The 12,044-nt window shown below is 41.9% G+C and overlaps 1 protein-coding gene across 1 annotated transcript in view; it reads right to left on the reverse strand.

Moving 5' to 3' along the window:
- SEC62 (SEC62 homolog, preprotein translocation factor) overlaps positions 1-12,044 on the reverse strand; it is a 924,572-nt gene that overhangs the window by 616,397 nt on the left and 296,131 nt on the right. The window lies entirely within an intron of this gene.

The raw sequence follows: 12,044 nt of genomic DNA on the forward strand, positions 1-12,044 counted from the left end.
AGAAATATTTCTTTATATGGAGATTTTCATTTAAAGAATGTAGATCCCCACTCAGCGAGTCTTTTTTTACCTTCTTACTTGTATATTAGTGACGTATTAGGTCATTTCATGTAGGTGCGTGCGTGAATTTGTTTGAAGGTTGGGCGTCAAGCTGGCAACTCGGCACCATAAAAATTCATTGCCAATCATTAGCGGACGGACAGGTGTTCCGCTGTGGTGACCCCTAACCAGGAAAAGCCGAAAGATATCATGTACATGCTTTTCAACACATATTTTGCCATTATATATTTACATATGCATACTTGCATCCAATTGTTGCATTTTGCTAGTTACTGCTGACTTTGCTCTTTTGGATAATACAGTAGATGAAAGTTATGTACTTAACATAATGCTTGATCCATGTTGTCTTCTTTTGTCTGTCTCAACCTGTAGTTTATCAGATCCAACACCGGCACTTTTAGACTTTCGACTCTGAAGCTCCAACTCTCCTCCTATAATAATCTGTGCTACCTAATCTCCTCAGTTGAGTATGCCTTCTCATACCTGATCCCTCAGAAGACATACTACCTGAAAACCCATTAGACCAAGACCTAAGACAGTTGAAGTAAAAACTTCAGGAAGGCCCACAAGGTCCAATAAACTCCAAAAAACCCAAGTGACAATTTGGATGGGGGATGGAGTAAGGGGTTGCTGAGAGACATACAGAAGGCAACACGGATCTAGCTTCTTACTAAGTACATACCTTTAGTGTCTGATGTTATCTTGTCTGTCCACCTCAACCTATGGGACACAAGCTGAACTGGGTGGTACTAACAGAACATTCTGAAGAATGGTGAAGCCAAACACAGACCATGACATCGAATGGATATCAAGCATGTAATGAGACACAAAGATATGAGTGTTCGACCAAGAAGCAGTTGAACAAGTATCGTCCAATGAAGCATGGCTAAAAAAGGCTAGAGGTAGAGTCTCTGTCCTTGTAAAGGGAGCCTTTTGATGGCAAGGATAATCCATTCATCTTGTACACAAAAGATGTGCAAGTCAGAAAGACATTTACATAATGTGACCTTTAGGCCTTGGAAAAAGACACAGTTGGTCTGATTTTCTGATAGTGTTGGTCCCATTCAAGTAAAATGAACCAGAAACTCTCAAGGCAGTCCCAAAGCGAAGCAGGCTGTGCTAGTGCCCATAAAATGTACACATACAATAATGTGGATAGAACAATTTAATAAATTAAAAGTTTAGTGCTTTCGTTTCTACACCAAGGACTTTATCAGAACATTAAATGAAACAAACACACCTAAATAACAAATTCAAAAGGACACATGACATTAAGCAACCAAACATATCCAGGAACATTCAGCTGAAACATTAAACAGTAGTTGAACAATAAAATCCTTAATGCAATAAAATCGACAAACCTACTCAAGTATATACAGAAAATGTTTCTGAAATATAACCAACATCTTCTTACTCCAATGAAAAAATTAACTATATATTACTCTGGTGAAATGTGTGGACAAGCAAAGATTCAGTTCTTTACTTTACAGGAAACCCACTTATTCCAACACTTTCCTGCACTGGTAACCACCCTTTAACACCTAAAAAGAGCCTTGTGAAAGGTCAGATGGTACGTGTTTCGAGAATCATGCCAGAGGGCAGCCAGTTTTTGCTTGAGATACACAAATTAATAAATATGTTCACCAAAAGAGGTTACCCACTTAACATGCTGAATAACATTAAAGATGAAATTTGCAAAAAATGGCTACATTTTTTCCATTACTAGCTATAGCTCCTCGGACTACAGACACTATACATGCTTTGTCCTCTGACTATGAACAAACTTTGATTGTAAAATATGGCCCTTGCTGTAATGCTATTAAACAGGTACTGACTATTAATTGGAAGGTTAAAGAATATGACGGTAAGTTATACAATATATTGTGGGTGGGTCCCCAGGTTCTAAACAAGAGACATTTTAATTTAAAGAAAAAGCTGGAGTCAGCTATGGCAACTGATGTTATGCTTCCACCAAAGAGCCTAATAGAATACGAAAGTGTGGGTCCTGTTCACAGTGCAAGTTTATTTTTGTGAGCCAAACTTTAAAATTGAAAAGCATTCATTTTGAACTGCATCAAGTTTGTGACTAACTCATCTAGAGTAGTTTACTTGCTTTTTACAATTTTTTCCACTATTTTTATATTGGCAAAGCTGAAAATGCTCTTTTTTTTTCTTTCCTACAACTGCCTTGCTCTGAATCTAAAGAATGGTTACCATGTAAATATTATAGCTCTCTATCCCTTCTCTCTGTTAATTGTGTTCCCATTTTTCTTCCTTTCTTGGTGTACCTTTTCAATTTGATACAACTCCATATATAATTTTACATTTGTTTTCTAAAACATTTATAATTGTATGCATAATTGCATAAATGTATGCTTGTTTTAATTGTATGTAATACGGAGCTGTTCACCCCGGGCCTAAATGTAAAACTCTAGGCTTGTTTTAATTGTATGTAATACAGAGCTTTTCTCCCCGGGCCTCCACTGAAAATGGGCCCTCTGGGCCCAGTGGACCTCCCCCGTTATCAAACTGGAAATAAATAAATAAATGAATGCATACATGAACATATGTATGATTTAAAAACACTCAATGTTAACAATACTTTGTTTAAACATAAACAGGTTTGCCCTAATATTTTTTTTATACTGGAACACATTTTACCAAATGTTAGAAGGTGGTCTTGGGAACAGAAACTAGAGTATCAGGAGATTCTTTGGCAGCTTAGATTATACGCTAACCAGCCCCCTGGTTTAAACATTTCACTTAACTGTGTTCTCAAAAATGCAAGCAGCTAACCTGTAGTTGGAGGTCATGCCTTGTTTTTACTGGCCGTATCTTTACCCTTTTAATTGCATTTCAAAAGATTTTTTTCTGTATATGCTTAGACTAGGTTTATATTGATTTACTGCATTAAGGACTTTATCTGTTACTTTAATTTTTCAACTAAGTGTTCCTGGATATGACTGGTTGGTTAATGTCATGTGTCCTTTTGAATTTGCTATTTATTAAATTTTTCTGTCCACATTACTGTGTGTGTATATTAGAGTTTAAAGGACTAGCACAACCTGCTTCACTTTGGGACTGCCTTGAAAGCTTCTGGTACCTTGTAGTTTTTCCTCAAGGTTTCTCTCTGTTTTTCCCCATTTAAGTAAAATCTCAACTGTCAATGAACATCCAGAGAGTGAAGAATGTATTCACTCATATTCTGAATTCAAAAAGAACAGTGGCAAATGAACATACTTTTTCAAGTTAAACTTAGAGGCTATATTAGGCAAAAAGGTTGGACTGGTCTGCAAAGAAACCCTGTTCTTGTGAAAGATCAGATGAGGAGGTGAACATGAGAAAGCCAAAGCTTGAAGTTCTGACAGTGGTCTAGAGAAGTTGCTGTACTTAAGAGTTTTCCTAAGACAAAAACAGGAGATCCACTGCAGCAGCAGATTCAAAGGGTGCCTTGGTTAGAGCCCCTAATAAGACAGCCCACAATGTGGATCTGGGACTCACAAAGGAGGTGTAAGGAGAAAGCCTTTTTAAAAAGGGGTTTTAGATAACTTTAGGAAAGCTAAGGAGAGATGGTCTTTATCAACATGAAAACTGGAAATGGCTGCCAGTTGAACTTAACAGTAGAATAGCTTCCTCAGATTTGAAAAAGCCAACTAAAAAGTCTAAATCTGCATCTAAGGAGCAGAAAAGGGGTTCAGGCCTTTACAAAATAGCCCAAATACTAAACGTTTTCCCTTTGCTGCCATAAAGTTTGCTGGTGAAAGACTTCCGGGCTGTAGGGGGTTGCAAACAAGACACTGCACATTGACACAACCTCATGATCACTCAAAGGGGGGAAACAACATTAAGTTCCACCTTACTTGTTGATATACTAGACCAGAGCCATATTGCTGGTCTGCATTGAAATTATACCTTTGGGGTGATGCATGTCAAACAGAGGGACTGAAAGAGTCCACTAAAGAAGCCATCACGTAGAACTTGGCCAGAGGAACTAGCAATATGGAAGCAGCTATCAAACCAATGAAACAAAGGACTACAGAGGTGGGTGATCTCCGAGAAAGAAGAACCTGACTGGCATGAAGAAGTAGTGCTAGCAACCTTGAAAGGGGGAGTTCAGCAATATGAACAGTCATGTCCAGATGGCAACCTCTAAACTCCAGAGCCTGGACTGTTTCTAGTCTGGATTTTTTCAATGTTCACAGTAATCCTCATGGAGGAGAGGCATAAATGGAGCAAAATCTCTCTTGCTTGGACCTAAGATGCCCTTGAAGTTGCCCGTGAGGAGCCAGTCATTCAGGTACAAGAAGACCTGGTATCCCTGCAGCTTCAACTACTACTACTCCCATGCATGTGGTGAACATCCGGGGTGGGGGGGGGGTTGCAGTGAGAATGAAGGGCAGTACTCAAAACAGATAGTGAAGTACTTCTAGATGAAGTGCAGAAACCTCCTGGAATGTCTGGCTATCTTTATACGACAGTGAGAATCCTCAAAATCCACCGAACACATCCAGTTGTCCTTCCTCAGCAGAAGAAAAAATGAGTGCACTGTTGCCTGGAATTTGGTCTGTTTCACAAATGAAAATTAATCAGACTCCAGATCCTCTCTAGTCTGACGAGACTACATTGAGAAATAAACGTTATGTACTCACCATAATGTTCCATATGTGTTGTCCATTTTCATTCTTTCTCAGCGAATGGATTTAGATCCAACCCTCGGATCCAACTTTGCCACTTTCTTTAGATTCTACGATTAGCTCCTCCCTAACCCACAATGCACCAGATCACTGAATTACATCAGGCCAAGTTTGCTGCTATTATGTAATATCTCAGGAAAAAAATATACTGAAAATAGTCAAGACAGAACAGTGACAGCTGAAAGATCAGGAGCTCCAACAGGAACAATGGTTCTTAAGAATTCTATTAGGCCACTCCCAAAGACATGGATGGGGGAAGGTGGGAGGGGAGTCTAGGAAGAATGAAAATGGACACCACAGATGGAATGTTATGCTGAATACCTAACTTTCACATCTGATGTTGTCATCTTCATTCATTCTTCAACGAATGAGACAGAGTGCCCAGCTAAAATTACCTTGGGTGGCCCTCATGGAAGGATATTCCAGCGTACTTCAGATTCAAATGATATCCTATTTCTGGAAATAATGTTCAATTTGTAATGAGAAACAAAGATATGAGCATTAGACCAAGTTGCAACTGCACAAATGTCATCAATGGAAGCTCTAGCCCAAAAAGCAGCTGACGTAGCCACTGACACGGCTGAATGTGCCTTCGGATGTTCTGGTAAGATTAGGCATTTTTATGAATAAACATGAGAAATACAATCAGATATCCATTTTGCTAGAGTAATCTTCAAAACTTTTTCCCATCTTGGTATAACAACTGATCTGTTTTTCTAAACTCCTTGGTTCTATGTAGGTAAAAATGAAGTTGTCTATGTACATCTAGGAAATGAAGGGTATACTCGTATTCTCAAATTATGGAAAGAAAACTGATAGATTAATGACTTGATTGATCAACTCAGAGGCCACTTTAGGTACAAAGGAAGGATCAGTGCACAGGGTAAGCCTATCCTTATTAAAAATTACATACGGTGGTTCTGAAGAGTGTGCTTGGAGTTCTGAAACTCTTCTAGCTGAAGTAATTATCACCAAAAAGACAATTTTCTCAAGATAAAACACTTAAGGTCTACTTTAGCAAAGGGCTCAAACAGAGGATGTACTAAAAACTGTAATACCAAAGTCAGATTCCAAGGTGGAGTGGGATCTCGAATTGGAGGTCTAAGCAAAAATGTACCTTTTAGTAAGGCCTTGCACAGCTTAGTTGAAGCTAAAGGAGAAACCTTACCACCAATGTGGTAGTTGGAGATTGCGGCTAACTGTACCTTAATGGTAAAGAAACTTTCCCCGGTTTGAAAAACGGGCAAGGAAATCTAAAATAGTTAGGATTGGAGCAGTGAAAGGATCCAAGTCTCTTTGATGCACCCACAAAGAAAATCTTTTCCATTTACTCTTATAAATCTTTCTGGCTGAAGGTATGTAGGATGAAGAAAGGATTCAACAAACTGGACAGGAAAGCCTGGAATGACTAGCCATCACTGGATTTGAAGAAACCATCCGGTCAACTTGAGGCCTGTAGCGTCCTGATGAATCATCCCCGATGGGTGCGACAGGAGACCTGGACAGGGGACCAGTGTCCATGGAAGACATATTAGGTGAGACCACAGGAAGGGATATCACACTTACAGAGGCCAGAAGGGGGCAATGAGGATTACTCTGTTCTTCAACAGACTGGCTTTCTGAAGAAGCTTGGGTATTAGGGGTAGAAGAGGGTAAGCATACAGGAGACCAGAGGTCCAAACATGGACTAGAGCACCTCTCGTTACTGCTCGGGGGAGATTAGGACAAAGAACCTGCTGCATTTGCTGTTGAGGGGAAAGGTGAACAGGTCGCAGCATGGTTGACCCCATATGTGGGGGATCATCTTTGCCATTGACCGAGACCACTTGTGAGGAATCAGGATGATCCTGCTGAGCTTATCAGCTAATATATTGGATTTCCCCGGTATTTGGATTGCTGCTAGAAAGTGGTTGGAGGAGACTACCCATTGCCAAACTCTCACTGCTTCTCGGCAGAGAGAGTAAAATCTGGTTTCCCCATTTGCCGATGTACCAGATTACTGACATGTCAGTCTGAATAGCAAGTCTGAATAGCAATAGCTCCTAGTGGAAGAGAGCTCTGAAGGGCCTGCAACATCAAAAGCACCACTCTCATCTCTAGAGCATTTATATGCAAATTGGTCTCTTCTTGTTACCACATACCTTAAACTGTCTGTCCCAAGTAATGACTCCCTACCCTAACTGGGCGGTGTCCATGGTCAACATGGCTTTCAGGGGAGGAAGGACAAATGGATGGCCTTGATAAATCTCTTCTGCAAACGTGAGAGATAATTTTATTGGATATCGCACAGACTGTCAACGAAAAGACCACTACAGTGCTAGAGTCCTTTGAAGAATTCTCACATGAAGACAAGTGGTGGATAGTAAAATTACTGCAGCAGCCATCGACCCTAGGGCTTTGACTATTAATCCTGCTAGGGGTGATGGATGAGAGAATTTAATAGATATGCGATTTCAGAGTAAAAATTCTGATTTGAAGCAGAATAGCTAGGCAACTGACTGTGTCTACATGAGCCCCTATAAATTCCAAGGCTTGAACTGTGGGACTTCACCAGATTTATTGTAATCTCCAGAGATTGAGATAAAATTAAAGTAATCTCTGGCCTTTTCCTGAAGATGCCTGGTCGGTGCAGTTAGAAGCCAGTCATGCAAATATAGAAACACTCTGAATCTGCATAGTCTTAGATGAGCTGCTACCACTGCCATGCATTTGGTGAAAACCATAGGGGCTGTGGTGAGATCAAAGGGCAGGGCTCTGAACTGATGACTGGCTACCAGTCAGAAGCATAGATATCTCCGGAGTATCTGTTCATTTTTTATGTGGTAGTATGCATCCTTAAGATCTAGAGAGCACATCCAGTGTCCTTCTGAAGGAGGAGGGAGAATGGACTGAATCATGACCATCCAAACTTGGACTTCTTTACAAAGTGGTTCAAACAACGGAGATCTAAAATGGATCTCAGGTCCTGTGTTTTCTTTGGCACTAAAAAGAACCTTGAGTAAATTCCGGATCCTCGTTGGTCTGGGGGGACCTCTTGGGATGACTCTTGTCCAGCAACTTTTGAATTTCTATAGATGCCTGTTCCTGCTGACTGGGTAGAATTCTCTTCTGTGGGGAACTTGGGAAAAGGGAATGAAGTATCCTCTGAATATGATCCTCTGCACCAGAGAATTTTGTGTGACGGCTGTCCAGGCTTTTGGGTACAAGGATAAGCGTTCCCACCCCCCTCTGACTACCTCTACAGAGGGACAGTCAGGTAACCATTCAGGACTACTGAGAACACCTGTTGGAGAAAGAATCCCAAGAATCTTGTTTCTACGGACCCCCTCTGCCACAAGGGCAGCATCTCCCATTATAGTTATTTCCCTCTCTGCCTCTGAGGAAAAATCTCCATGCAATTCCAGGAAAGGCCTTTGGATTTTCTGAACCACACTTTCTTACCACCACATTGATTCCTGGAAAGGGTTCTTTGCAGGGTAGAAGAGTGGACCCCCATGGCAGCCAGGCTCTTTCTATCCTTCTCAATGAGGGAGAGCATCTCTGTTGGTGCAAAGAGAGAAGATCCATCAAAGGGAGCATTGCTGCAATGATGTCTTAAAGGGCTCTACAAAACCACACACCTGCATCCAGACAGGTCTCCTAATGGCTATGCCTGAACCAGCAGCCTGTGAGGAACCTTCAGCTGTGGGCGAGATTAACTTCATGGACGCATTAGTAATAAATTGTAGGATGGCCATTCTTGAGGAAAAAGATTTCTGCTCCTCTACAGACATGGATCCTGAGGGAGATTTAGAGTTCCTTGACATAGTCCCTCTGTAACCTTGTGAAATGCACCAAATAATTCAATGGGCAGAGGAGTTCTGCTCAACCAACACCTTAGTAGCTGCAGCAATGACCATGGGCATCTGCAGGAACACCCTTCGTCCAATGTAACCTATCTGACGGGGCACTATGAATCCTGTCCAGGTGTTTTGGGATTGATTCTGTAGAGACCGGTTCCTTCCATGCTCTGCAGGAGACCAGGTCTATCAGCTCATCCACAGGTGGGATAGACCAAGATATTGATGGTCCAGGCCTGAAGGCTTCCAAGAACATCGATTCCTCCTGGGAAGGGAGTTGAGCAGACCAACCACCTTTTTGAAGGACCTCTAAGATGTCTCCAAATGAGGCGTCCTCAGGCGAAGATCTAGAGGACCCTTCCCCTTTATCAAAATCAGTGTTTTCTGTGAGGGATTCCTGTGGGGAATCCTGGTGCCTCCCTCTTGCATGACCTCTTCAGAGGGGCCTCCTCACTGGGGTGTTCTGGGGAAGTATCGGAAAAGACAGGAAGTTCCCTGGTGGAAACTGCTTGGAAGCTCACATCTGGGCTGGCTGTCCCTGAAGTGTACGATGAGAGAATTCAGACACAGGATTCAAAGGAGGTTGCGGACATGGATCCAAAGAAGAAGAGTCAAAGTCTGTAAGTAGAGAGAATACCCTTCTCCACCACCTCAAAAGCCTAGGGTTCATTAGAGACAGAGGGCAATCTCATCAGAGCTAACTCTCAAATCATGTAGCCCCTGCGGCCCTTGGATCGAAGGGGGAGTCAGAGCCGAGCTATCCAGTGCCGAAGCTCTGACAGAAAGTGACAGTTCCAAAAACCTCAGAGTCTAAGTCAAACTCTCGGATCCAGTGACAATACTACGGCTCCAAGAGCCATCCTGCTCCAACAGAGTTATAGCCGATTGTGTCAGGGAAGTCGAAGTCAAGAATGCTAGGACCCTCGGACCCAATGGTTCAACTCTTAAGGCTTTCGGATCACAGGATTCAAACCATGGGTCAGAGTGAAGAAGGAGCATGTACAGGCTGGAAGGTAGATTTCAGGGTCATGGATCCAGTGAGAGACTGAGCTGGCAGAACCCCTATCTGGATCTCTATTCTGAGGAACTTCCTCATCATCATCCTATCCTCCTTGAACTCAGAAAGATTCCAGGAGGACCTAACAGAAGTGGTGGATGGTGGCCTTGAAGACTTTTTTTGGGTCTCTTGGAGGAATGGAGTCCTCAAAGTAGGAGATACCAGCTCCGTGGAAAATCTTGGAGAATGGAGTCAAGAAGACTTATTACCTACAGGTATTGGGTACCTTCACAGGATGAGAGGAAGGTACTGACTGAGTTGACTTAGATGAAGTGCGTTTCCTATGCTCTTTTAGCCTCTAGATTTTTGAGAAGAGGTTTGAGCCCCTGATGAAGCTGTACTAGTAGAAGGAGATGAAGCAAGTCGTTGAAGGATTAACTTACTCCTTCGATCACTCAACGCCCTGACATTAAAGGCCGTCCAAATAGAGCAAGTGGTGTCCAGATGTGCTAGCCGCAAACAACTCATGCACTCCCTGTGGGCATCAATTTGGGATCTTATGCCCACAGTAAGTGTGCATTTTAAATCCTGTAGGCTTATCAGCCATACTGGAAAACAAAGTTCAACAAGCCAATAAAGGTTCACTCCACTCCCCTACCCACATTCCCACCCACCCCACTTTCCTTAAGTTTATACCTAACCACACCCCTTCACCCCTCAGCCAACCACATTCACCCTCAAAAATCACCTCACCTGTCACCTCCTCCCTTCCCCTATACTTCTTCTCTCAGTATGTCTCAATTCTACTCCATTCTAGCCAATGCTCTCATACTCCACCTTCTCTACATCCTACATATCTCCACCTCTTTCCACTCTAATGCAATCTTTCTACTCCATTCACCTACTCTACACCTCTGTTGTTCAACTACCAACACACCAGCATCTATTCTGACATCAGCCCACATCTCTACAACACATCAAACTCTCTTCTCTTACCTCTCAAATACATACCCACACACTGTTCAAAGCTTTCAGCACTTAGATATGTAAAGCTGACTAATAAACTTAGACAACTTCTGCTACACAACATATCTCAAATTAAACTCCACACTGATATCCACCCCAACCCTGGACAACAAACTAACCACCCCTCCTGTCCAACAGCACCACTACCCAGTCTTCAAGCCCCCCTTGTCATCATACAAGTAATCACAACCCCCCCCCCCTTCCAAAAACATGCAACACTGACCTACTTTTTATCAATTTCAATCTCCGTAGCATTGCAAGTAAAATTACTGAATTCCATGCATCCCTGAACACTTACCTAACATTGCTACTATTACTGAAATATGGTTAAAGCCGCACATTAAAGACACACACAATTACTACAGGATATAACATTATAAGACTACAGAGATTAAACAAAGGGAGCAGTGGTGTCGCCATTATATACAAACACAGTCTCCAAATTGACAAGTTAAACTGTGCCCCTCCTGAACTTCCAAAAGCTGAAATCCTTACAACATGCTTAGTGATAAACAAAACTATTATCATAACTATCTTCCCCCTGCAAATAACCTACCCCTCACTGAACATTTACTTTCTTGGGCATCATCTTTCACCCAACAATCAATTATCCTAGAGGACTTCAATCTTGATTGGCACTCATGCTACTCCAACAGCTCCTCCCTTTTCCCAAACCTTCACCCAAACCATATCCTGTCCAGCTCGGTAAGACAAACACTTCAAAAGACAGTCTACACTTGACTGGATACTGACCAACAAACCCAACCTAAGTTTCCTAGCTGGCTGCCTTCCAGACTCCCTCAGTGACCACTCACCAACCTTCCTATACAGGAAACGAGTACAGACCCTAACCAACATAATATATAAATTTGTCCGTAACAAGAAAAGTTTCTCTCCCTCCACTTTTAACCTACTTCAACAAAGCAAATGGTCACCTCTTAGAAATCTCCCTCTAGATCAGGCTGTACAGTACTTCAACATTTTTCTTAGTATACTGAATGACCTCGCACCCATAAGAAAAATAAGATCAAAACCTAAGCACATACCCTGGCTAACAAAAGACACCAAATCTCTACTCAAACAGTGACAAGGCATGGTTAGCATATAACACCACCAAAGATAAAATAGACCTCACCACATTATCACCAACTCCGTAATCTTGCTAAGAAACAAAATCAGACAAACAAAATTACTTCCAAACATGCCAGCAATTCCACCAAAAACCACACCAAAATTCTGGAAAAACATTAATAACCTTCTCAATCCTGGCTATGTCCCAACCTCCCCTCCTGTCACCGTGAATGTAACTGACTCCATAGCCATACAATTTAATACTCATTTCATTAACACAATCACATCACTTCTAGGTATCCAACCTAAACTACCTCTTACTGTACCCACTCCCTCTTCGGATTCCCTTAACATCTA

Source organism: Protopterus annectens, chromosome 4.part1 (assembly GCF_019279795.1).
Source record: "Protopterus annectens isolate FY-2018-M chromosome 4.part1, PAN1.0, whole genome shotgun sequence".
Lineage (NCBI taxonomy): Eukaryota > Metazoa > Chordata > Ceratodontiformes > Protopteridae > Protopterus > Protopterus annectens.